This window comes from Protopterus annectens, chromosome 4.part1 (genome assembly GCF_019279795.1).
Source record: "Protopterus annectens isolate FY-2018-M chromosome 4.part1, PAN1.0, whole genome shotgun sequence".
Taxonomy (NCBI): Eukaryota; Metazoa; Chordata; order Ceratodontiformes; family Protopteridae; genus Protopterus; species Protopterus annectens.
Window position 1 is genome coordinate 319,993,470 of NC_056734.1, and position 26,942 is coordinate 320,020,411.

Genomic DNA, 26,942 nt, shown 5'->3' on the forward strand with positions numbered 1-26,942 from the left:
CGTACCTCTGCTCGCTTACTTTACTTATGAAATGCCATCCTTGTAATGCTAATCAGGGCAGCATACCTACTCACCCTGCCCCATTAAGCAGCATCCATACCTCTGCTCGCTTACTTTACTTATGTAATGCCATCCTTGTAATGCTAATCAGGGCAGCATACCTACTCACCCTGCCCCAGTAAGCAGTGTCCATACCTCTGCTCGCTTAGTTTACATATGAAGCAGCATCCTAGCTCACTTCATACACCATTCATTGAATTACCTTCCACCAAATAAGCAGCATCCTTACCTCAGCTTGCTTATCTATTCAGCAAGCTTCCTCCAGCTACTCATTTTCTTTTCCCCAGCTCCTTGAAATGAACACCTATACACCAGAAGGGGACCAGAAGAGGGCAAGCCTGTCCCTCTTTTCTGCCAACCAGTCTGACCAGGCTGTTCCCCCTCTGTTCTACACAAAATTGTTCAACCAAGTACCTCCCATAATGGGAAGGGTTAAGCCAAACATTATTTGGTGTACCCATCATCTGGAACGCCCTTAGAATCCTGCATATCATCCCTGAAACACGCCATAATGAAACTAAATAAAGTAGGATTACCCATGACTCCACTGTACCACCGGGACATCCAATCCAAGAGAATACATTCCTTTTAGACCACTTCCTTCCAGCCCCTAATCATGGCTCCACCTAAACAGAATGACAACCTATAGCCACAACCCTGTAACCATCTCCTGCAACCAAGCTTCCCTTAAACCTTCTAGCTCCAGTGTAAGCAATGCACCCAGAAGCAAGGGTCACACTTCACTGGCTTGCAAGAGCCATAGGGCTTTAGCCTAATAAGTTCCTGTGCATCTATGAATGTTGTGACTCTACTCATCCTGTGGTATCCCCAGACTCCCCATAAACCGTCCCAACATTTTTTCCCCTGGCCCCCTACCTACCTCTTCCTTACTTGGCCCCTATACCAATGCAATAATCAGCTCCCAGTAATTGAACACAGAGCTCTAACATGCCTTAATAAGGTGATTACTCAGACCTTCATTGTGCCCCATTCCCGTGGCAAGAACATCCATCCTATCAAAAAGCAACACCTTTCAGATCCCCTTTTCAAGCCACTGCATGATGCCTTCTGCACTTCAGCAATCTGTAAAGAAAAGAAAAATAAATAAATTCTATATGCACACATACCATTACTTAACATGGAGGCACTGACAAGGACCCCTGCCACCCCCATCAAGTGTTTGCCAAACTCTGCACCAAAGTATTGGACCAGTCCCCCTTTTTTTTACTCATATCCCACTGGACAGGAGTGATAAGTGCTACCCACAAAAATAAGAGCTTAACTTGTCTAGCTTGTAATTGCCCCAGAGCCAGTAGCCTAATAACTTCCTATGATACTAAGAGTGTTGACTCCACTGCACCTACCTGAACCCCATCCACAGTGATGTGCCTCATGAGCACTAAATAAAATGCATTATCTGTAACCTCATCAAGCCCACTGCAGGCACTTTTCCAAACATTGATCTAACATACTGAAATGGTTAATATAACAAATTGTACAACCAATTAACCCTGAGATCACAAACTCAAATGCCTGTTCTTCTCTGCCTAGCAGTGCAAATCCTCTACCAAAACTCAACAACTTTGAAATCCACTTACTCCAGTCAGAAACTGCTGCCCATTTGTCCTCCTCATGTGTAACCTCCTCGCTCAACACTGCTTCCATCATCTGCAAACTCACTGTGTAGTGCCACAACTGGTACTCATCACACCACCACCTACAAAGAAAAAGACAAAAGTAAATCCTCTAAGATGTAAAGAGAAGGTTCCACCTTATACCCACCTATTCCAAATGATAGCAGCAGTGTGCCAAAACCCCCATCTACAAGAAAGAAAAGACACATAACGCACATTACAAGGCATCTTCAAAACAACCTAGTCTGCCAACCCGGAAAGGATTGTATCACCACCACACACATTTATGACAAAGCAGCCAACACTGAAGCTATGCTTCCAATGAACCTATCAACACCCAGTATAAAGTTAACTACCCATCAAGTATGTTACCACTAAACCCCACACCTGAGGGGACCCATCAATATCCACCACCAGGGTAACCTTGCTATTCCATACCATATCACTTAGCACAGTGTATGGATGTTGGACTAAAGTTATGCAAAATCTGTACTGATAAAAGGCATAACTCACCCCTGTAATTCCCTTCAATTAGAAATGGTCTCAGGAAAAGACCGAAAATATGAAGCAAAATTTTAACACTCTGCGAAAATCAACACCTGAGTACAAAGCTCCCTGCATTAAGAATAAACATTCCCACTTCAACCAAACATATTCAACTGACAAGCCTAAAGAAAAAGAATTGTGACATCCCTCGGGATTCCAGCTAAATTTCCCAGGAAGAGACTGTGACATCACCTCCCCTGAGCTACCCTTACAGCAGTGACAGATGTAGTTTCAAATGTTGTGGTGTCTGTTTATGCTGTAAATGGCAGATCCCGAAAGATGATGTGTAACCAGTGAGTCTACCCTTTCACCTAACCCCGCCGGCCAAACCTTCCAACCCGTAGTATCACACTCTGCCCATGCATGGAGGCAACTGTTCCACTGACCGACTTACAACTGCTGCTGAGAAAGTAAGTCTTGTTGAACTGTTGTTAAGCCAACAAATGTTAGCCATACCCCCTCTACCTCTAAACGCAAGAACTAGCAACAAAACTGGACAAAGTTAAATGTACTGCTTACAAACTATGCTAAGAGGAGCAAACAAATTGTTATGCATTATCATGACTTTCAAAGCGTATGAAGTCTGCAACTTAAGTGTCTATCATTATTTCCTAACTGAAACCTTTAAAAGTGACAGCTATGCCTAATGAGCCCTTTTTGCCACCAATATAAGCAAGCCAGAACTGTGCAAGTAAACTAGTAAACTGAAGCCATGAGACATTCCTCACAAACTTGGAATCAACCACGCGTAGATGCCTGCCTTAACCCCGTGACAGTCGCTAGCACCACCCACGCATGGGCGGCCACCAAACTTTCATGAAGAAACCCGCAAAAACAGGCACACACTTTTCAAGAACCCAAAGCAGCAGCCAAACTCATTCACCACCACCATGAGAATGAGGCAAGGGACAAACAATGCCACCCACACACCGCAGGCCAACTGCCTGAGAATACTCCCCAACTCCATCCCAGGCTATAAATAAACACAGCATCATGCCCAGAAGCATAGATCCAAACCCACACAAGAAAATCTCTGGACAAGGCCACAAAGACAAGCACCCTCCAAGTTCAATGCCGAGCACAAACATCAGCCCCATTCCACCTGAGAAATACCACCATCAAACCACCAACACTAGCAGGGTGAATCATGAAAAGATATGCATTCAAACCTGTCTCAAAGCATCACCCTTCTCCCTTCACATGTTCCCAAATCAGTCCTTTGTCCAAACCGACTGGGAATGACCATGGACCACCCTATGAGAGTGGACCTACAAAGTCACCATAGGGATAACCTTTTTTTTTTTTTTAATTTTTAATTAATTTATTTATTAATTTATTTATTTTTATTGTTTTAAGGGGGGACCACCATCACAAACTCAGCCACAAGCCAATATCTGGTACACCAGTGTAGCGTGCAAAGACCTGCCTATAGAACCCAATTATCTACCAATATCTGTATACAATCAACTTGATTTCAATCATGTTCTGCAAAACAGCCCCAAACCACTAACTCAACCAGACATGCAACTCCCAGCCTGCCCAGACAGTAACTGACTGCCAAGTGCCCCATGAATACAAAACACACATGAAAAAGTGAGCGGCCAGTAGAACATGGCACAGCTTCAGATGCCGCTCTCAGAAAGCTTGCATTAGCCTGAATTTGCTAAATGGTAGGAAGTCCAAAACCAAACATCTATTAAAGCAATGCCCTACCTCCCTTCCTACTTGCAATCTTGCTCAAATTTGACTGAATAACCTACCTAATGGGAGTTATCAGAATACTGGGGTTTACCTAAATATGGCTGATGATTAACACTGCACTGCGCATGCACAGTCACATCTGCTACTCCACCATAGCCCGCGAAAAGCCCCTGACAGCATCAGCTGAGTGGTTTTTTTTTTTGGTTTTTTTTAACGTATCAACCTGTACCTGGGGCAGAGAAAACCACAATGCAGGGCTGCAGTGCCTCCCAGGTCCAATGAAACACAATGGCCTTCTGCTTTCAGCTGAACCACAGAAAAGACACTGCAGGACAGCCAAGCAAGACCTCAAAGGAAACCACTGCCCCCACCATACACCCCCTCCCTGGGCAATGCTGAAATGCTCAGGCCATCACAGGCGCTACAATCCCAGCAACTGTGCCTGTGTCTGGAAACTCCCCAGAGTCTTGATAAAGACCAATTCTCTCCAAGAGAGGCAAACCCTTCACTGGGTCTAGGAATCTCTGGGTCTACCCAACTGCAAAGGCATAGGCACACTAGTCTATCAAATCAATATCTCACCGTGGTCAAAGTACATCAAGGAATCCCTCCTGGCCCTCTGGTGATACACAAACCACCCAGCAATAGGTCCCCCCCACTGATAATCCATTCTGCTCAGGCCAAGCTGAGCCCAGCTATGGTCTCCAATAAACAAGAAAACTCCACCATAGCTTCCCTCAGGTCTGAATGCACAGTGCACAGAAATCCAGGCATGGAAGGAGTGCCATCCATTCAGTGAAAAGCAATCTATGAATGTGATCAAGCTGCCGCAAAGCCGAATGTCTCAGGAATGTGACACCAAGGCTCTTATCACAAAGAAGAGATTCCCCAATGCAGTCAGATTTTGAACCTGAGTCTCAAGTACCCTTCTGTGCTACATTGGGACATCCAGCAGAAGCACCGAGCCTGAAACTGTACTGTGAGGGCAGCAAAGTGCCTGGCCTTGTGGTTTGCACCCATTCCCTGAATATCCGAGTGAGCAACCACTCTTCCCACACCAAGCACAACCTGCCAATCCAATCCCACCCCTGCCTGAGGATGGACACATGCACATCACCACACCAAGTGAACACACATAGATGCAACAAACCCTCCTGTTTTTTTTTATTTTTTTTTTTTTTATACAAACCCTAGAATGGACAGCTCACATGCATTGCCCCAGAGCATATCTGCATCCCGCCAAAACACCCGCAATGCACCGAGTAGACAGCACAGCAGGAAAAAACAGAAACTCATCCAAACCTCTGAGAACACCACACCTGCCCAAGTCGACAGCCATGGCTTCACAAGCAGCTGCCACAATAATGAACAGCAACCGAGAAAAGCCAACATCAGACCCACCCTCCTGAACTGGTGCTGGAAATCCAAACAAATGCAGCTCTGACAGACTCAGCACACCAAATTACTCAACGACCAACACTTTAGGCAGCTAGTTAGTACATTAATGGATGTGCAGTAGCACGCCTCCCCTGCAGGACTCAAAGTGCTATCTTCCTAAACCACCACGGCTTAAAACTATACACCAGAACTGCCCTTCGCCACCAATAAAAAAAAAAAATCAGTCTACTACTGCTATTAAAACTCTAACATGATACAAGTACTGATAACCAAAACCCAGATAATGAATATAACCCACCTCTTCCATAGACCACTAGTCCAAGGCCTACCTGACCACACCAACACCTACAGGTCATCGTGGACATAGAACTTGCTATAGCAAGTTCATGCCAAAATTTGATTGATTACCCAGCTACACTTGTCTAAACCTCTTAAGCCCATCCCTACCCTTATCTCATTTACTGCCACTTCTCCCTGCCACCACTTAACCGTTTCACTTCGCAAACTCACTTAACACCCACTAATATCTGTCTAACCCTCATGAAGATGTCCCGGGACAACTTAGTTTGTTGCCAAACTTCATTTGTCAGTCCATTTTCCTAATGTTGTCATTAATAAGACACTGCAATAGTTCACATCCATACTTGTTAAATAGTTGTATAAGTTCACGATGTAAAAGTGAGTCCCTAATCAGCCCAGTGGGAAACTTCCATGTATGTAGGCCTTTTGGGACTAGTTCTAAATGTATGCACTCATTAAAGTACTGATTTTCTAATTGTAACTTTCTGTACGTGAATGTGCAGTCCTCCAAACATTGTATTTGTTGGTCCATGGTTCCTGAATTATTCTCTGTAGCATTATTTTGAAAAACAAATGTATCTCCACCATTAAGTCACTGTGAAAGGATACAATTACCATTATACAAAGTTCCCATTGTAGCAATGACGAGATTGCGTGCTGTATGCAAATTCTCCAAAGCTGATTGGCTGGAAAGTCGTACTAGTGATCTTTGAGCTGCAGTAATGCTACTAGAAAGGAAATTAGTAGCCTGTGATTCCATTCTTACATATTCATTGAAGTTCACTTGCCCAGTGCTTCTTGAGACATGAGGGTGAGAATTCTGCTCCATAAGCTCCTCAACCAAACAAGTTGTTAGCCACAGATTTACTTAGTTCGTTAAACAAAGTGAGCCAGGTAGGTGGGGATCTAGGATCAAGTTCCTCAGTGCCTTCCATACTGAAACAAACTTCAAAACTTCCACAACACCGACAAACTGTAGAAATAATACAAATGAAGGCAAAAGGCAAACTGATCCACTCCCAAGTATTTATTTAACATTTTCGTTTATAAAATACAAACTTCCTCAGAATAAAAACTTTAAAACTTGAACCATCATGGCCAACTCATTTATATATGCACTAAAAATCATGTGATAAACTTGCCTCAGATTGAAACCAGCATTTAAAGATATATTACATCTGCGGTTAGCAACACATGCATTTTATATACATTCATTGCATACTTCCACACTGCTAAGCTATACAAACACATATCTACATATAATATTGCTAAGATAAAATGCCTCTACTAAATAAATTCTTATATATGTAAATAAATAAATGCATATGTGAATCTAGCTATCATGCTACCTATAATGTGTAATATACAAAAAATGCTGACTTTAACACAGTGTATGCCCTATGAAAAAATTGCTTTAAAACCAGAATATATCAACAGCAATATGATAGCAGTAAAAAAGACTCTAAGAACGCCTTAGCTGAACATATAATCTAACTTGCAGACCATCATTTTAAATATATTATTATAGATCATATTGATATACGTGAAAGAGGGGATCCTATAGATGATTATTTGGAATTTAAGGAACTGAAATGGCAACTGTGAACTAACACAACAAGTTATCGAGGACTAAACAGGTTCATAGGTTAGTACTAAGCTAACTGCCCTTGCAAGCCATTTTAAGCCTAGCCAATTATCCCTTGTGAGACTCAAACCCTGCACCTTGTGTTTGTAAGGCAAACACCTTAACCATTAGGCCACACTCCCAAATGGTGTGGTTTCCACCAGTCCTGTTTTAAAACTGAAAGCTAAGTTTGCTATCTAGGTATAATTATGTTCATGGGGCATACACTGCGTTAAAGTTAGCATTTTTTCATATCTTGTACATGTAATAAGTAGCATGATAGCTAGATTTACATATGCATTTATTTATAAAAATATATATATATATATATATATATATATATATATATATATATATATATATATATACATATATATATAAATTTATTTAGTAGAGGCATTTTAGTTATCTTAGCAATATTATATGTAAATATGTGTTTGTGAAGCTTAGCAGTGTGGAAGTATGCAATAAATGTAGAGTTGCTTGCTACTGAGAGTTCTCTGCATACATCAACTGGACATAAGCTGATTTAAGTATATTTCCTTCATTTTATTGTGGTTGTTATAACTTGGACTGATTTCTCAGATCTAGCTCTGTTGAAACTGTCTTGTGTGTGTGTCTGAAGCTCTGCACTAGTTGTTAAACTGCTCTGAAATTCCTTTAAGTGTTAATTAGCTTGGGGGGTTTTCTGATAACTTTAAAACCTGTGTTGGTTACATCTCTGGTAATCATTTTAAGTAGAGTTGCTTGCTACTGAGATTTCTCTGCATACATCAACTGGACATAAGCTGATTTAAGTATATTTCCTTCATTTTATTGTGGTTGTTATAACTTGGACTGATTTCTCAGATCTAGCTCTGTTGAAACTGTCTTGTGTGTGTGTCTGAAGCTCTGCACTAGTTGTTAAACTGCTCTGAAATTCCTTTAAGTGTTAATTAGCTTGGGGGGGGTTTCTGATAACTTTAAAACCTGTGTTGGTTACATCTCTGGTAATCATTTTAAGTAGAGTTGCTTGCTACTGAGATTTCTCTGCATACATCAACTGGACATAAGCTGATTTAAGTATATTTCCTTCATTTTATTGTGGTTGTTATAACTTGAACTGATTTCTCAGATCTAGCTCTGTTGAAACTGTCTTGTGTGTGTGTCTGAAGCTCTGCACTAGTTGTTAAACTGCTCTGAAATTCCTTTAAGTGTTAATTAGCTTGGGGTGTTTTCTGATAACTTTAAAACCTGTGTTGGTTACATCTCTGGTAATCATTTTAAGTAGAGTTGCTTGCTACTGAGATTTCTCTGCATACATCAACTGGACATAAGCTGATTTAAGTATATTTCCTTCATTTTATTGTGGTTGTTATAACTTGGACTGATTTCTCAGATCTAGCTCTGTTGAAACTGTCTTGTGTGTGTGTCTGAAGCTCTGCACTTGTTGTTAAACTGCTCTGAAATTCCTTTAAGTGTTAATTAGCTTGGGGGGTTTTCTGATAACTTTAAAACCTGTGTTGGTTACATCTCTGGTAATCATTTTAAGTAGAGTTGCTTGCTACTGAGATTTCTCTGCATACATCAACTGGACATAAGCTGATTTAAGTATATTTCCTTCATTTTATTGTGGTTGTTATAACTTGGACTGATTTCTCAGATCTAGCTCTGTTGAAACTGTCTTGTGTGTGTGTCTGAAGCTCTGCACTAGTTGTTAAACTGCTCTGAAATTCCTTTAAGTGTTAATTAGCTTGGGGGGGTTTCTGATAACTTTAAAACCTGTGTTGGTTACATCTCTGGTAATCATTTTAAGTAGAGTTGCTTGCTACTGAGATTTCTCTGCATACATCAACTGGACATAAGCTGATTTAAGTATATTTCCTTCATTTTATTGTGGTTGTTATAACTTGGACTGATTTCTCAGATCTAGCTCTGTTGAAACTGTCTTCCCCCCCCTCCCTGTTCTTGGATGTAGTTTAAATTTGGTGGCTTTTGCAGTGCCCGCCCCACTGTAGACTTGATCTAGGACACTCCCCCAGTCCCTTCTCTTTACCGCACTCTCTCTAATAAACCCTTTCTGCACTTGCTTTTAGTCCTTTTTAATTTAATTACATTTTTTTCATACTGTGTGTGGACTAATATTGCTACATACTCAAGTGTGCCAGCTTGCACTGCATGTGAATTGTTTTTATAGCATTTACTGTCTGTTTTTTTCCTTGTCGCTGTAAAAAAAAAAAAAAAAAAAAATCTCTTGTTTTCCTGCCTTACTGAACTAGAGTAGTCCAGTTTCAGAGTTGCTGATCCCTGGGCTTTGATTTTAGTTCCTGTTACTGATCCATTGCCTTATTAGGAAGGAGGGAAGTTTCTTTGCTTACCAGTGGGAGTGGGAAGCACTGAGCGGCCTTTTTGTCCGATTTGGTGAAGTTTCAGCCAGAAACTAGTAGTCCATTGGTCGTTTTGGGCCAATTCTTAGCTCCTTTCAGCCCCCTGCTATAAAACACGCTAAGCGCACGTTTTCCAGCTTGTACCAACTCAGTACAGATCCTCGTGGTGGCCTGCAGAGTTATCCAAGCAGCAGAGAGCTAAAAGAGTGACTTTCTACCAGATATAAGTATTTTTTGTGGCTTTCCCACTGTTATTAAGCTAGCGACTGCATTTCGCCTGTTTTACTGCTACTTTAAGTGATTTCTGCATTTTACACTGTTTATTGCACTTTAAGTTACTAATTGTTGCAAATTGTTTCTGTAGGCTACACACTAAAGTGCGCTAGCCGATTTACAGCATTTATAGCATTTACTGTCTGTTTTTTTCCTTGTCTCTGTAATAAAACAAAAAATCTCTTGTTTCCCGCCTTACTGAACTAGAGTAGTCCAGTTTCAGAGTTGCTGATCCCTGGGCTTTGTTTTTAGTTCCTGTTACTGATCCATTGCCTTATTAGAGAGGAGGGAAGTTTCTTTGCTTACCAGTGGGAGTGGGAAGCACTGAGCGGCCTTTCTGTCCGATTTGGTGAAGTTTCAGCCAGAAACTAGTAGTCCATTGGTCGTTTTGGGCCAATTCCTAGCTCCTTTCAGCCCCCTGCTATAAAACACGCTAAACACGCGTTTTCCAGCTTGTACCAACTCAGCACAGATCCTCGTGGTGGCCTGCAGAGTGATCCAAGCAGCAGAGAGCTAAAAGAGTGACTTTCTACCAGATATAAGTATTTCTTGTGGCTTTCCCACTGTTATTTAAGCTAGCGACTGCATTTCACCTGTTTTACTGCTACTTTAAGTGATTTCTGCATTTTACACTGTTTATTGCACTTTAAGTTACTAATTGTTGCAAATTGTTTCTGTAGGCTACACACTAAAGTCGCTAGCCGATTTACAGCATTTATAGCATTTACTGTCTGTTTTTCCTTGTCTCTGTAATAAAACAAAAAAAAATCTCTTGTTTTCCTGCCTTACTGAACTAGAGTAGTCCAGTTTCAGAGTTGCTGATCCCTGGGCTTTGTTTTTAGTTCCTGTTACTGATCCATTGCCTTATTAGGGAGGAGGAAGTTTCTTTGCTTACCAGTGGGAGTGGGAAGCACTGAGCAGCCTTTCTGTCCGATTTGGTGAAGTTTCAGCCAGAAACTAGTAGTCCATTGGTTGTTTTGGGCCAATTCCTAGCTCCTTTCAGCCCCTGCTATAAAACACGCTAAACACGCGTTTTCTAGCTTGTACCAACTCAGCACAGATCCTCGTGGTGGCCTGCAGAGTGATCCAAGCAGCAGAGAGCTAAAAGAGTGACTTTCTACCAGATATAAGTATTTTTGTGGCTTTCCCACTGTTATTTAAGCTAGCGACTGCATTTCGCCTGTTTTATTGCTACTTTAAGTGATTTCTGCATTTTACACTGTTTATTGCACTTTAAGTTACTAATTGTTGCAAATTGTTTCTGTAGGCTACACACTAAAGTGCGCTAGCCGATTTACAGCATTTACTGTCTGTTTTTTTCCTTGTCTCTGTAAAAAAACAAAAAATCTCTTGTTTTCCCGCCTTACTGAACTAGAGTAGTCCAGTTTCAGAGTTGCTGATCCCTGGGCTTTGTTTTTAGTTCCTGTTACTGATCCATTGCCTTATTAGGAAGGAGGGAAGTTTCTTTGCTTACCAGTGGGAGTGGGAAGCACTGAGCGGCCTTTTGTCTGATTTGGTGAAGTTTCAGCCAGAAACTAGTAGTCCATTGGTCATTTTGGGCCAATTCCTAGCTCCCTTCAGCCCCCTGCTATAAAACACGCTAAACGCGCGTAAGCGCGATTTAGTGCGGAGTTACCACTGTTGCACACAAGAGCAGCGGCGGTTAAACAAGGTTAAACTATTTGGGCCATCTAAATTCCACTCTTCCAATTTTCCCTTAAAACTACCTTCCTCGAGCTGTACTGCTGATCTAACCAGCATATCCTATAACTGAAAAGTTCATCTCTACTTGATTCCCAAGTAGACTATTCTCTATCTGTAAAGCCTAGCACTTACTCCTACAGTACTTGCACCTTGATAAAGCACTCTTATTATAGATAGTACCCCACCAGCCTAAAACCCACTTCCCCCGGTGTCCTTTGAAAGTCTCTTTATCTACTACTTCTAGTATGTCGAGGGATCAGTTGCTAGTGTCCTCTCCAGCTCAACTGGTGAACCTGGGAATATTGAGGCAATGTTACAACTGCCTCATGTACACAGACAATCCTCTCCTTCTCCCACAAAACACAAATACATGCGAGAGATGCAACTATACGGCCAAACTGGAGGCTGAGCTCTCTCAACATAGGACTGGCAAGACCAGACAGGAGGAGAAGGTAACCACACACAATACATACCCAGTCACACATGGTACCATCACAACTTCAAATCATACACATACTCACACAAAGACATACGGGGAGGCTCTGATCAAAAATTTACCAAAACAGCAGAGGCCACCAAAGCAGACACCCAAACAACTACCACCTCACGACCCAACACATGCAACACATAGACCACACAGTCAGAGTGTCAAACAGTCACAGCCCTTAAGGCCAAACAAAATGCCAGACACACTTGTCATTGGTGATTCCATAGTCAGACACACTGACGTCCCGCTCACCAGACTGAGTAAAGAGAAGGTCACAGTAAGCTGCCTGTCGGCCGCTAGAATCCGCCACATAACGCAAGCACTCAGGTCTCTCAACAGCAGGTACAAGTACGACTCAGTAATTGTCCACGCTGGTGTCAACGACCTGAGACGTACCTCCTTGGACTACATGAAAAGGGACATCGAGGAGCTCTCTGATTATGTAGCCCAGGCAGGTATGACCCTGACCTTGAGCAGTATCCTACCTTCACCTAGAATGATGCCACAATACAGTGATAAGATGATCAGCTTTAATAATTGGCTTAAATTCTGGTGTCATTCAAAGGGGATCCAATGTCTGTCTGCCTGGGATGACATGCTGGACAAGCCACGCTGCTTCGCAAGGGACGGCTTGCACCTGTCACCCCTGGGCTTCCGGATATTGGCAAAGGCTCTTGCCACCCCCATAGTGCCTTTTTTAGGCAAGGCTCAAATTCTAAACCTACCACCCTAGAACACCAAAAAGGAAAAAAACTAAGGGTAATGCTGCTCAATGCCAGAAGTCTCAATCTCAAGATGCACGCACTTGAGGCCCTTCTCAATATGGAGAACATCGATGTCTGTGCTGTGACAGAAACCTGGTTCAAGGCTCCTGAGAGCACCGCAGCACTAACAGGTTTCACCTCATATCATGCGTTCCGGCCCCAAAATCCGGACAACACCAAGAAAGGAGGGGGGGTTTCCATATCCATAAAGGACACCCACACCTCAAGGTTGGTGGCAATGCACGATGCATCGGAGACCATCCAGGTGCAATTAACCACAGGCAAGACTGCTCTGCAATTTGTAGCATGTTACAGGCCACCCTCTCAAACTCAGGAACCTCACATGGCCTTCCTGAAAACATTGGAGTGGATAAATGTATCTCCAAACACCATCATACTAGGTGACTTCAACTACCCTAATATAGACTGGGAACACTTCTCAAGCCCGAACACTCTAACCCAAAGATTCCTGGAGTTCATAAACTCAAATGCCATGGAACAACTAGTCACCATCCCCACAAGAGGAGAAAACATACTTGATCTCATCATCACGAACATGGGATCAAAATGTTCAACACCGAAGTATACCCCTCACTGGTGAGATCAGATCATAAACTAATCTCGCTGGAGGTCCTCATCCCGCCCCACCTGAAACAAAAAAGACCACAGTGCAAAACTTCTCAAAAGCCGATTTCACACTTCTAAAAACTAGTGTGGTCTCCTTTAAGGCCCCTGAGCCAGTGATAAACATTACTCAAACCGCTGAATCACTTACAAATGCCTTCTACCAGCACCTACAGGACTGCATGGATCAGGCAATCCCAAACAAAACTAAGACTCTCTGTACCAAAGGCAAGCGTCCAGTCTGGTGGACCCCAGCCATAAACAAGCTCTACAACAAAAGGAGGAAGCTACTACAAGATAGAGCAAAATCCTTGAAAGGCAAGACACCTTTGATCATTATAAGTAAAAACTAAGAGCTCTCATAAAATCATCCAAGGCAAATTTTGAGAGAAAATCGACAAGGACTCGAAAGAGAATCATAAGGCCTTCTTTAGCTATGTTAGAAACCTAGGAGGAAACTCCCAGATATGCTCAGAATTAGTTCAAAATGATGTGAAAATTACTGAACCTACACACATTGCCAACATACTGGCTGACAGGTTCAGTGCAAACTTCTCCCCCCCCCAAAAGGAGAGATATCTATTCCAGAGGATTGTAGCCCCCAAACATCTCCAACGCCCAGGTGAGAACTGCCCTCACTAAGGCAAAAAACACAGCATCCATGGGACCAGATGGTGTCCCGGCTGTGTGCTTCATGAACTCAACGAGGAATTAAACCCACAGTTAGGACAGCTGTTTAATCTTAGCCTCACCTCAGGATACGTACCCAAGGAGTGGCGCACGGCGACTGTGGTCCCACTTCATAAGGGCAGTGCCTCCACAGACCCTGGAAATTACCGCCCCATTAGCTTGACAAGCCTTATCTGCAAAGCCATGGAGAGGATCATAATGGACCTCATAAATAAAGACATAGGGAACTTGCAGACTTTGGATCCAACTCAGTTTGGCTTTGTCAAAGGCAGATCCTGCCTCTTAAACTTGGTTGACTTTTTCGAGACAGTCACCAAGGCCATTGATGAGGAAAGGCAGTCCATACAGCCTACCTCGACCTGGCAAAGGCCTTCGACACAATACCCCACTCAGGTATCATCGAAAAACTCATCAGCTTGAATGTAAACCCATACATCACAAGATGGGTTGCAAACTGGCTAAGTGACAGAACCCACAGGGTCAGAGTTGCTGGAGCCATGTCAGACTCAAAGCCTGTCACAAGTGGTGTCCCACAGAGCTCAGTCCTGGGTCCACTCTTGTTCGGCATCTACTTTTCTGAAGTACAAGCAAACACAGGAGGGTTATGGCTGACAAAGTTTGCAGATGACTGCAAACTGGGCGCCATAGTCGAAAACACATCTGACACAGATATCCTCCAGAAGGGCCTCACAGAAACAGATAACTGGTGCCAGAGCCATGGCCTGAAGTTAAACGCCAAAAAATGCATAGTCATACCCTTCGGGAAAAACAAGGTTACCCCTAGCTACCATATAGGTGACAATCCACTGAGCACAGAAAAAGTCATCAGAGATCTGGGGACCCAGGTTGACAGTAGCCTTTCGTTTGACACTCATGTTGCTAAAGTAGTTAGGAAAACCTTCTATATCACCCACCTGATCATGAAGGGATTCACATCTAGATCAAGGGAGGTCATCGTGCCCCTGTACTCATGACTTATTAGACGTATGATTGAGTACAATGCCCCGTTCGAATGTATCTGACCAGACACCTGCTGCAGCTTGAAAGGCCCCAAAAGTTCCTCACCAAAAGGATAAAGGGTCTCAAAAATATGTCTTATGCTGCTCGACTGAAAGAACTCCAGCTCTATTCAGTCTCATACCGCTTGCTCAGAGGTGACCTGTGCCTGACATATAAGGCCATGTCAAACCCAGATTTGATGAATATGCTTCACCTCAAAAATCTAGATCCCTCAGAACCACAAGGGCGGGAGACTTAAACCTTGACACGGTTATAAATAGAACGTGCTGGAGGGACAGATTCATCACCCAGAGACTCCCTATACTGTGGAACAAAATCCCGGTACATGTGAGGCAGAGCACCTCTCTGGCCTTGTTCAAGAGGAATCTTGACCAATGGATGGGAGATTGCAGATATACCCCAGGGATTACTTCAGTGTCACTGCTTGACAGAGGCACAGCAAAATGATAGGCATAGTTTTTATTCAAACTAAAGGGGTGGCGAAAGCCACATAACTATGGGCTAGGCTTATAAATGCCCTTGGGCAGATAGCCTAGTATGAACCTATGAACCTATGAACCTATGTATATGAAAATGCATGTGTTGCTAACTGCAGATGTAATATATCTTTACATGCTGGTTTCAAACTGAGGCAAGTTTTATGACATGATTTTTAGTGCATGTATAAATGAGTTGGCCATGATGGTTCAAGCTTTTAAGTTTTTATTCTGAGGAAGTTAGTATTTTATAAATGAAAGTGCTAAATAATTACTTGGGAGTAGATCAGTTTCCTTTTTGCCTTCATTTGTTTTACATCATCCAACTTGTGTGTGTGTGTGTGTGTGTGTGTGTGTGTGTGTGTGTGTGTGTGTGTGTGTGTGTGTGTGTGTGTGTGTGTGTAAACATACCCCCTTGCAGTACTACAGACATGCCCATCTGGCCTATTTCTGTGCAATGGTTATGCATTTTAAGGTCCTGTGACTAGCTGTTGGCCTCTACATTGGCTTCCTTTACAAGGCCTGCTGATGTCATCCACCTTAAGGGTAACAATCAAACATCAGATAAACTCCCTGGTGCATGTGATAAGGACTGTGAGCTGCATTGGATAATAGTAGATAGATAAGGGTTCTAATCTCACATCAACTTGTGTGTGTGTAAATATATCCCCATGTAGCACTATAGATATGCCTATCTCTGTGCAATAGTTATAGGTTCATAAGTTCATAGGTAGGTACTAGGCTATTGACCCTAGGGCCTATATAAGCCTAGCCAAAAAATGTACCCTGGCTTTCGCCACCCAAGAAAATTATTTTCCTGTGCCCCTGTTGATGGATTTTAAGGCTCTGTGACTAGCTCCTAGCCTCTATGTTGGCCTATTTTACAAGAGCTGCTGGCTGACAGTCTAATATCAGAGAAACTCTGTGGTGCATGCAATATATACTGTGAGCTTTAGTGTGTAGTAATAGATAAGCAGGGGTTCTAATCTTATATCAGGCAACTCTGTGCATGTGTGTATATGTGTGTGTGTTTGTATAAATATATTGTTTTACATCCTTCTGGACATACTCATATGGGCTATCTCCATGCAATGGTCATGCATTTTATGAATATGTGACTAGCTGCTGGCCTCTAAATTTCCCTACTCCACATAAGCATAACTGATGACCACCACTTTCTAGATTTGTACATTCAGAAAACCCAAGAGACAAGTATCGAGGGTAGTAGACCTCGACACAAAGTATGAATGCATGATTACGCTGACTGCTCCATTGTCCCTAATACACTGTTATACACATATGCACCTAGGGAGCCATTCACATATACTGCCTTACCTTGCTGACATCATATTTCTGCTGTGCTGATATGCCATCTTGTGCCACTGTATTCCTACCATGTGTCCATTGTTTAACCCCTCATACTCCTGGAACAGATAAATACACGGGTCCGTGACACACCTGTCATTCTGTAACACCACTGCCAGTCTAACATAATGCAACAAAGATACACAAAGTTTGATGTGTAGTCATGTCACATGCCAGCCTACAATACCTGTAGTGGCCCACAAGTGCCATGGCAAAACAATAATGCATAACACAAGTACATATAAAGTAATATAGTCACCCTTTGATTCAGGCACACATTTGCATTTCTCTGCATAGATGGCATGGATGGCAGGAATGTGGCACAGGTATTATCACATGCACAGAGTATGGTGTGGGGGTGCCAGAGGCCTAAGCTGTGCCAAACAGTTAATAGCATGTGTGTATGTCAGGAAGGGGTGTGGGCTAGAGGGGCATAGAGAGGTGCCATGTGTGTCTGTTGGTGACCTGCATGTGACAGTGGTGTTTGAGTGTGTCCACGTACACAGTCAAGCCCAGTGCTATCCCAACACATGTGCATGTTGGACAGCTCTGGACTGTACATGGCACATAGAGCAAAGTAGCTCTGGCACCACCATGCCCAAGGTCAGAAGCCATGCTAGTACCTGACAGTGATTGCAAAATGCTGAAGCTGTGTCCCTCACTGGAACACCCAGGACCACATGCCCATGGCCTGCCATGTCATGGTGTGGACAGCACACTTTCTTCTGTAGCACTGGAGGTACTGCCACTATGGGAGCATGACTGTGCATGGCCACTTGGACTCCCAGCAGATGGTGTTGCTGACCTTCACCCACATGTCTGACTCCCAACTCCAAACCAATGTTCCAGCACAGACTATGTACATTCAAAGACACACACTGTCTCAGCCCACTGTCTATCCACTACATCAGTGAACTGATCCAGGGTGTCTCCAATGTGATGGAGGCAGTCCTAGATGACAGACTGTGCTGCATTCATAACCCCAAGCATCCATCTGGTGTTGCATTCAGAACATGCCTTTGCCTTCATGATAGCCTGAAACATGCAATGGGTGACCTGTGATGTGACACCTGCAACTGGTGGTGGATGGACAGCATTCCTCCTACAAGCACCCCTGTCAATCTGCCTGTGTGGGACCTTGCCAGCTTCCTGTCTATGGCCAGTCTATGGCCAGTGTCTACACTTACTGATGGTACAGATTGTCACACTGTCCTGTTAAATGTCACAACCTCTGACTGTCCAAATTCTGTGGCCTCTGGGGACTGCGTATGTGTGGGCATACTGACTGTGTGCAGTGACAATGGGGGCAGAAGAGGGATGCCTACTTCTGGGACAGATTCAGCCACTGATGACCCTACCTATGCCTCACTATGACCACCATCGTCATCAGTGTCCCATGAGACACAGACATCAGGTTGTGAGGAGGACAGACTCCAACCCCCCGGTCACCTGTGAGAAGCAAAACAACAGCAGTACATTACTACCTGCACTATTATGTATGGTATTCCACACAGACTCATATAGATGAAGATCCACAACTGCATTACAAGTCACACATCTTCACATCTCTGCTCCCATGCACAACAGAGAAACTCACAACAACATACACAGACAAGTCAGGCCTGTTATAACATGCACTTCAGCTACATCCAGTTTATGTTGTTAGTACAATACACCTACAAGGTATGCAATGTGAGAGTGTATGTGAAAGAACTAAACATAAAACCCAGTACACCTATATTGAGAATGATATGCCAGTAGTAGTATCACTGCCTCAGGTATGTATCATCTCCCTTTTGTGTTTGAACAGGCATCGTGGAGTTCTTGCCTCATGTATAACAGGCAGCGTAGTCACTCATAAGTATGAGTCCAAACGTGTTAGTGTTTGTACAATTACACACCTGTGATTCCCAGTCTATACACTGTAGTTAACTGTTCCAGAATGGAACATACAAATATTCTACTCTGGCTAAGCACAACAGTTGTACATAGCGCAAAATGGCAGCCTTTAATTTTCTTATGGTATATATGATCCTTAAAACAACAGTATCACACTTACCCGGTACAGGACCATGGACTTTGGCCACAGCTGATGGACTTATGAGAAGGTAAGGGTGAGGTTTTGTTAGCACCACCAACTGTTGCAGCACTACAAGGTAATTTATGCATATATTCACATGTACACTAGCTACTGTGATAATGGCTATATTGCTGACATTCTGAGTATGTGTGCCCAGCTGAGCATAGAACCCAACCCCCCCAATGCAGATAGACCTGACACCCATGTACTGGTATGTACAGCCTGTCACAATGACTGATACAGTATTACACTGGTGAACACAGTAAGCTTACCTGGACATTCCTCTTCTGTGGACACTGTGGCACCCATCTCCATGATGTATGGCATGATGGATGCCTGTGAGCTATTAGTTGTTCCTAGGTTTGCCAGAAATCCCTCTGTGGTCGAGGATGGTTGTTCCCTTCCAGGCCCTCCACCAGTGGTGGGACGATCCCTGGCAACAGCAGCTGCCCTTTGTCATGCAGCATTCACCATATCAGTGACTCAGTGTCAAACCTGCTCATATGTTCTGTCCTGTTGGCATTCTGATTAACAGCCCGCACAAGGTCTGCCCACAATGCTTCCTGCTGTTCACAATAGTGCCTACCCCTGGACAACAAGATCTGATGGTGGTATCTCAGTTCATCCAGTATAATGTCATTCTCCGCAGTTGAGAAGTGTTCATGTCACCTACAGTATAGGGTTCCTGAAAGAGAACAAGAGCGGAACACATTACAGGACCAGATACATGGACATCCACTATGTACAGAGCCAGCACACCCATAATGGCTTGCACTATCCACTGCTCCCTCACACATCATACCCTACACTCTGGCAACACACTATGTGTGTGGCTATCACCCAGATAGTAGCAATATTGGGGTATGTCCCTGTGTGCCATGACAGATTCTGCTGTATGTTCCTACACCCATCACTGCAGTCTACTGTGGTGTGTCCTCTATGAGCAAACTCCCACTAGTATGTCATGCAGCCACTATTGGAGAAATAGCAGTATGCTATTACAATGACTATATGGAGACAGTCCAGCAATACCAATGTGCCACGATGACAGAAAACAATGCAAATCTGCTGCAGTATATGTTCCCTGTAGGCATCCTACCTCTCAACTATACAGACATCTGCAGAATGTCAACATGTTTGCCCCGTAGTCTTGGTCATTTTCACACAAACCTGTGGATGTCTGACAACCTGTTGGCCAAACATTGATGGCTGATATCAAAAAATTAAGACAGACATCTGAGTTTCACATGTCACACCCTTCAGAACACAGTTAAGCTACAGTAATATCAGTTTAGTCTATTCATGTTCTTACTTTGTACGAGCAATACATAAACACTGTTGCTGAGTTTGGGCCTTTGTCCCCATTAATTATGGCTTTGTCCTGAGTTCTTGCTGTAGGAGTTGACAGGTATGTTAGGTATAGCTCTCAAGCAAACAGGGATAAATGTCAACAGTAACAAGGACTTAGCAAGAGTACATCAGGGACATTCAGGGACAGTTTTACAATGTTAGAACTAATTATGTGAGACATGGACAGAATGAGAGGAGGTGAATTAGCGTACATCGCTTGATGTTACAGGGGTGTACACTCTCCCTTACTGTCACTATGTACTATGTGTAATCCACTAGCTTTCCTACAACAGCCAACAATTGTAGGTGGGATTGACAGGGACAGAGCTGAGATATGATTGAAATCAGGGACAGTTGGGAGGCATGCCTGTAGGTGTAGGACAGCAGAGTATCAATGACATGTCATTACCATAGATCTAATACAGGCTTACTGCTGTGATCTCTATTCCCCATTACTCTCTTCTCCAATCTGCATCCTATTATATGGAGAAATCTATTACATACCTGGTAGAGTGCAGCACTCCTTTGTTGAACTTTGCTTCCAGTAATCTTCTGATAATACACTCTGTGTGTGTGTGTTAAGTCTCATACAGACCTGTTCTCCAGAACCAGCTGCTTGCCTTTTTATGGCACTGCTCATTAGCAGGTGATTGCCTCTGCACCACTGTGGCTCAGAATTGTTAATTGCAGCCAAATCAGCTGTATTACAAAATCATTAGCCAATTACATGCCACCACAGTGCAATATATAAGACCTTCATGCAGGCCTTGGCCCCTTTCTTAGTGTTTGAGATGTACATTACTGAGGTGTGGAGAGTACAACATTGCAGAGGGTAGGTGCAAACACTGTCTACTGTAGATATTTCTGAAGTATGTCAACAGTTTTGCTTCATATGTGTCAGTGTCCCATGACATTGTGGTCATCTGACAGTATACTGGCAATCATTGTTGGCTGAGGTCACTAAGGGAAGAGATACGTGTGTGTCACACTTCATACCCATCAGACTATGCATGTGCTACTGCTATTCTATCAACTTTAATCTTTGTAGAAGCAAACTGTTACACATGTCCATGTCTGTGGGCCTTTGCTTCAACCCCCCCCCATTAAATCTGGCTGTGTCTGTATCCCTTGTTCCAGGGGGTTGGTATGTATGATAGGTTTGTACCAGCTATCTTTGCATACAGCTGTGTATGCTATGGGCTAAAGTTGCTGCTGCAGCTTACAACACATAAGAGGAGTGTGTACACTTTGGTGGACAGCAAGCTGCATGTGTAACTGTGTCAGCTGTGTCAGGCCTGTCTTTACAGCAGAGCCAGGGTAAGGGTATTATATACAGTGCAATCAAGGCATGTGCTTATGACATGTCTATTATGCAACAGTGTGACTAACAGAGTAGTAGGTGACATATAGTTAGGCTATATGGATATGTGCATTGTGTCTGTGCCTTCAGGCCTTTGTCTTGCAAAACTGGGTTGCAGTTAATTAAGTAACAATAACCTGTGAGGAGTAAGACTGCATGACTCAGTCATTACTTGCTATCTTCACAATAATGTCACTGAAGTGCGACACAACACTGGATTTGAACCAAGGACTGTGTGTGACAAAATCTACTGTATGCAAGGCATTCAACAGACTGAGCTACTGAAACAATGCAAAGGCATGTGTATTTGCAAGACATATGTGCACATATACAGGTTGTGAGAAACATTTCTACATCCATGAGTATGTGCATGGCTTTATATGGTTTTATTTCTACACCAGGGTCCCAGTTGTACATGTATTTTGCCATTGCTGCCTTAAGCAGGTGTTTTTCCACAAGTTGCTGATAAAAGGGCACATATACCTGCTATCATAGGCCTCACTTACATCCATTAGAATGTCTTTATTATTGTTTAATTTTGCACCACAGTCCAGGGTACACTCCTACCCTGGGATTCAGCAAGCTCTGCACGGTGTGCAGGAATAGTGGAAGAGCTGCTGGAGGCAATATGGCCGCAATATGGCCACCAAGAGATCCAGGAATCAGCTCCAGGGATGTGCACGAGTGCTCCTGCACTATTCCTGAATGGACACAGGTCCTGTATGCTAATTACCCCATTTACAGGTGAAAAACATGCAAATGAGGTGAATTAGTGATCCAGGAAGCAGGCAGCCATCCGTAGAAATGTATTCGGCTATTAACCGAGTACATATCTGCAAACTACAAAACAGAGCCATAACAGCTCCAAATAAAGGGTGTATGGCCATTGGCATGGAAAATAGTTTCAAAATAACAAAAAATAACTTTTATTTTTTTGGCTGATTTTGGCAGTTTAAGCATAGGGCAGCGGCGTGCAAACAGAATCGGCTCGAAAATAAAAATAAAACCTTGAAAAAATCTTTATAGGCAAAAATCACAATTTTGCCATTATAGTCAATGGCAGGCAGAAGACAACAAGGCCACTGAATAGTGGTTGCTAAGGGGGAAGGCTCAGTGTTAGACTTATAACTAGGCATTAGCTCTGTGGCCCGGGTTTGCCCTGAGCTTAGCAGAGCTAAGGAAGGGGGTGTGTCTGAAACTGCCTAGCAGTATTTACATTTCCTAAATGGGTTTGCATTTTTCCGCACTGGGTTTTAAACAAACAAAAAAAAAAATTAAACAAGGAAATAGCAGCTCCATTCACATCTGAGCACTGGGTATGTGTGGTGTGCCTAGGGGCTTAAATGGGAATGCAATGGGAAGGGAAAACAGCAGTAAGACGTTAATCAAGGAGAACTAGCATAGCTGGCAGGTGAAATGTATCAGAATCAGCCAATTACACAGGCAGCAGCCCAGCCCAGCCCAGCAGGGTCTATATCAGAACATCTAAGTTTTAAAACTTCAAATGTTCTAATATCAACCCGTTTTGAGTGAACGCTAAAAATAGTGAAGCTGCAGAACACTGAATTCTTTCCTAGGGAAAGAATTTGGTTGGCCGATTCTGTGGCTTCGCTGATTTCAGCGCTGTGGTGGAACTTTACAGGTCAGGTTCAGGTAAGTGTATGATTGTGTGGTTGTTAGGATTAGGGCACAGGTTAGGTGAGTTAGGGTTAGGGCATGGGTTAGGTGAGTTAGGATTAGGGCGCGAGTTAAGAAGCTGAGATCCCTCATAAAATCCTCCAAAGCTAGTTACGAAAACAAAATTGCCACTGACTCTAAAGGCAACCACAAAGCATTCTATAGCTATGTCAAGAATTTAAATGGGAACACTCAGATCTGCTCTGAGTTACAGCACAATGGCACTAAATATACAGTAGCAACTGATATTGCCAACAACCCATTATAGAGTAAAAAGCCCCTTTCGGTATGTACCTCTCAAGACATCTACAACAACTGGAAAGACCACAGAAATACTTCACAAAGAGGATTACTGGCCTCAAACAGATGCCCTATGCAGACCATCCCAAAAAACTACAGCTTTACTCCATCGCATATCGCCTACTCAGGGGCGATCTCTGCCTAACATACAAAGCTATGTCAAACCCAGAGCTGTTGGACATGCTCCACTTAAATAAATCCCAATCCCTCTGAGCTACATGCTCTAGGGATCTAAACCTTGTCACCACAATAAACAGAACATGCTGGAGGGATAGATGCCTGTCCCAGAGACTTCCCATACTCTGGAACAGACTACCTATCAATGTCAAACAGAGCTCCTCATTAGCATTCTTTAAGAAAAATCTTGATGACTGGATGGGAAATGGGAAATTCACCCCGGGGATCACTTCTGTGGCTCTGCTCGACAGGGGCACAGGAAAATAATTTTCTTGGGTGGCGAAAGCCAGGGTACATTTTTTGGCTAGGCTTGTATAGGCCCTAGGGCCGATAGCCTAGTACCTACCTATGAACCTATGAACCTATGAATTAGGGTTAGGGGTGGGTTAAGTGAGTTAGGGTTAAAGCGCGGGTTAGGTGAGTGCGTAATAGTGACAGACCTTAGGGTTAGGGTTTGGGTTAAGGTAAGTGGATAGATATTAGTGTATGTATAGTTTAGTGTAGGGCACATTGTAGGATTATAAGTGTATGTGTGCGGATTGATGTTTTTTAGGTGTGCTTGTGTTGTGTGTATGTCTTTCAGAATAGCAAATTTTTTCCCAAGGAAAAAAATTTGCTGTTCTGAATGTTCGATATTATGTGGTTTCGATATTTTAGGTTCAATGAAATAGCGTTCGCTATTTTCATCTTTTGATAGCATGATATAAACGCGTCCAGCACAGTACTATAAACTATGCAAACACCTTTCCCTCTGGTATTACCCACAAAGTCTACACCACTGGTGTACACAAATGGGGAAATTTTACCTAACAAAAGCAACAAAATGATATGGGCTGCTTTTGCTCTCATAAATCAACATGTGGAAGAGGCTGAGGGTGGTGAGGATGACAGTGCTGATGACCAACCCACAGTGAGGAAAAGGAGAAGAGTGCACAGACCCAGGGTAACCTACCAGGGGCTACATGAGCTGGAGATAGTGGAGCACTATAAGGTGGACAGGGACCTCCTACAGCAAATTGTTGAGCTGTGCCGGCCACGCCTCACACACAGAACCAACAGAGGGGAACCCATCCCAGTGGATACCAAGGTATGTGGAGGCTTAAGAATACGAGCCACAAGTACCTTCTAAAGGCCAACTGGGGATATCATGAGGATCTCACAGGCATCAGCATCCAGGGTACTCCACCAGTTCCTGGATGCCATGTCAGCACATGGCGGTGAACACATATATTTCCTCAGCACCCATGAGATATTGACCAGCGATATGCGTCTCTTCCACCAAATAGCAGAATACCCTGAGGTAGTGGATGCTATAGACTGCACACACATACACATCAAAGTACCACCCAGTGAGTGGGGTAGAGTTTACATAAACTACAAGGGCTTCCCATCCATCACCTGCCAGGTCATGTGCGATGCCCAGGGCATTATAATGAATGTGTGTGCTGGCAGCCCTGGAAGCTATCACAACTCCCACATCTGGCATATGATGCAGCTGTACCAGAGATTTGCCAATGGGTACATCCCATATGGCCACCTAGTGGGGGATGTTGGTAATGCACTAGAGCCGTGGCTGATGACACCCATCAGAAATGCGCACACACCTGAACAAGAACTCCATAATGAGGCACACGCACAGACCAGAATCATAATAGAGCATGTGCTTGGGATGCTGAAGTCACGGTTCCGGTGCCTGGACATATCCGGTGGAGCCTTGCAGTACTCATCAGCTACATGTACCCAAATTGTCATTGTATGTGACATGCTACACAATATGATCCTGTGGAAACAGCTACAGCAGGAACAACATGGTTGCGGGCCACAAAGCCCCCACCATTGCCAAGGCCAGCACAGGCACAGAGTGACTCAGAGGGGGAACAACCTGAGCCTGCTCCTGTAGGCAGAAGGAGGCATGCCCAGTATCCCCAGGCCTTGGCAAAGAGGCAATGCATAGCACATACACTGCACGGTAGGAACCCAGGGAATAACACCTCTCTCTGACTTGCACATACAGTAAAAGGGATGCCAGACATGACACTACCTGTGCTTAACCATGTACAGGGAGTGTACTATGTGCATCCGACATAGTTAGCCCTCCAGCATCATCCTCAGTACTGGCACAGCCACAAGACAAGTCACTCTCACTATCAATTGCTGAATGTAGTAGTATGTTCTGCTACCTGTATCTATGGTATGGATGCGAGCATGTAAGGGAATCGGGTGGCTGAATGGGATGGCAGCAGATAGTAGGCACCCATATCAGCAGCATGAAATCCATAACAAATACTGCTGACAGCATATTAGGCAGTACTAGACAAGGTGACAAAACCCACTACAGGACATGTGGTGGGCCAAATGTGTGTCCATAGGACACACACATGCATGTCAGTGAGGCTCACATACCCAACAACAGTCTCAGCAAGCAGGACAGGTGTAGACAAACACAAGGAAAAGCTGTGCTAAGGCCTCTGATTGATGGCTATGAAGAACGGCCCCCCTCCAGACCTACACAGACAGACTAGAACAGGTCAGGCAGTGGGATGTTAGTTCTGAAAGTAAGAAGTCTGAAACTGAAGTGTAAGTCAATAAACCCTAAGAACTGTAGCACACTGATATGCCTCTAGTCTGCATGATAGGTCAGTATACAGAATTAAATGGAAGCCAGCAGAGTACCTGAAATACCAGTGCAGGAATAGCAAATGTTTAGTTGTCAGGTGTGCTCCCCCCACAATCCTATGTAGAAATGTAGTAACATGTACATGTAGGTATAATAACAGTGGAGCACAGATTACCTGAGCTGGTCAAAGTAGCAGGATAGATTGTTGCATGTGTACAATATGCAGGGCACTGTGTGCTATGTTGTTGTGTGTTGTATATTGTGTGAAAGTGGTCAGCACGTAGGCATGGAGGGTTGGGTCCCGGTGGCCAATGGCCAGTACTGTTGATGACAGGGCCAAGTTCTCACA